This window comes from Penaeus chinensis, chromosome 2, assembly GCF_019202785.1.
Source record: "Penaeus chinensis breed Huanghai No. 1 chromosome 2, ASM1920278v2, whole genome shotgun sequence".
In the NCBI taxonomy this organism is placed as follows: Eukaryota; Metazoa; Arthropoda; class Malacostraca; order Decapoda; family Penaeidae; genus Penaeus; species Penaeus chinensis.
In genome coordinates, this window is record NC_061820.1 from 40685725 (window position 1) to 40688224 (window position 2500).

Genomic DNA, 2500 nt, shown 5'->3' on the forward strand with positions numbered 1-2500 from the left:
GTTATGAATCATCCATACCAAAGCAGGTTGAAATACTACCAGCACTTCGTTTCAGATTTGAGATAGGAGATTTAAGAGAAATGAAAAAGAAAAAGAGATGAAAAAAATAGATAAAAAATCACCTAGAATCACCAGCGGCAGGACGAGCATCATCCCAACAGTCGTCCAAGTCATCATTACTCTAATTTTCATTACATGCAAGTACCACTCGAGGATAACAACAGATGTAAACAAGTCTTGGCGGTGTGAAGCTGATATATCTAGTTATCTGGGATCTCAATACGAACGACTAATATATCTGCTACGAACACACACAGCTAAACTCTACGACAGTGCCCCTTATACTGCTTCTCTCAGATACTTCCTTCCTGAAAAACACTTACACAGGAAATTCAAAGGGAAGCTGTTATTACTCCCGCCATTAACTTTTTCTTAGGCTGGACATTTTTAGATTGCATTAGAACTTAACTAGATTCTCAACACACACACTCTTTGGCAAAACAGTCACACACTTTCTTCTTAGCATATTGATGTGAAGCCCGAGATATGATGATTTTTTTTTTCTAAAGACATGAATTTAATATTCAACGTACGAATTTTCACTTCATTTTTCAGTAGTATTATGTTTCAATAATATGATGATGAGAAACGTGATCAAGAAACTGGCCTCAATCAATTCGACTTTCATTGCAAAGGAAGACTGGGCATTGTGTGTGTGTCTCTGTGTGTTTATATATATATATATATATATATATACATATATATACATTTATATATATACTTATTTATATTTATATAATAAAGGAAAAATTAAGTAATCATATATTTTACATGCTATCTGATTCCCAGTCAAGCAATTACTCTCAGTCCACCAGTCTTATATAATTAATCTATCAGCCAACATCTATATTTCCACTGTATCATGCATTTACAACTACATTCCCCTTCCTTTCTCTGTTCTTTAGATTGAGGATATCTATCCATATCTATCTATATCAATATCTATTTATTTGTTTATATATATAACTATATATAGTATATCTATCTATTAGTCTAGCTATCTGTCAAGCTATCTTTCAATCTTTTTTAGATAGCTAGATAGCTAGATAGATAGATAATAAAGAGAAAAAATGATCGAAAAAGATTATTTCTCTTTCATATGATAATAACAAAATAATGACGGAAATAATAGTAATGTTGATAAAAATTTAAATCATATTGATGATAATAATAATGATAATGATAATAATGGTGATGATAATAATGATGGTGATAATAATAATAATAATAATAATAATAATAACATGACAGTAACAAATAATTATGTCAATAATGATGATGTTAATGATAATAATGATAATAATAATGGTGATGATAATGATAATGATGGTGATCATGATAATAGCAATGAATCACAAAACTATCGCCTTTTAATCATCACCAGGTTATTGCCTCCTTTCCTCTTCCTCCTCTTTCGCTTCCCTCCTTCGCTTTGCTTCACTCTGGATGAGACGAATACTGAGCAGTATGAGTGACGTATAGAAATGTATGCATATATATATATATATATATATATATATATATATATATATATTGATATGTATATATATATATATTTGTATGTAGATAAATAGATGGATGGATATGATATCTAGATACATAGATAGATGTGTGTGTACATATACATATATACATTTATATGTGTATGTGTGTATATATGTGTATATATATGTGTATATATATGTATTATATATATATATATGTATTCATAAATGTATACATATATATACATATATATGTGTATATACATATACACATGTATATATACGCTTATGTATATATTCATATATATATGAAAAAAAAAAAACATGTGTGAAAAGGATCCCTCAAACAAGCTCCCATTAAACCTCGGAATTTATATTTTTCGTATTATGTACAGTATTTAATTCCGATTTCTTATTTTTTTCATAATATATATATATATATATATATATATATATATATATATAAAAAGATCAAATCATATAAGATAGGCGTATGTGTGTAACTGGTAACAAATGTGTCCTATCCGTCAGTTTCCTGATTTGGCGGAACGACTTTATCAGATCTGTGGATAAGGCAGTGTTCCGTTTCCTTTCGTAACCGCCTGTTTACAGCTTCACTATCTTATCATGCAAATTATCTTTCCAGTACGTAAAAAACATTAACACCGTGCTGCTAATTAAGCGCCGTATACATGTGATGTTAGAATAAATCCCTGAACATATACTAAATCACGTCTTTTTCATTTTTTCGTTTCTTTTACTCCCGAGAAGTGAATTATTTATCTGAAAGAGGAGGGGGCGTGAAGCCAAGGGATTAACCACTCAAAAAGACATGTTGTAAACACGCTTATGAAGTACTGGTTCAACCCACACATACCGCTCTGTGTAATCGTCAGTCACAACGGAAAGAATGTCACTACATATTTAATAGAATTCTGGCTAAAGTATAGACGCTC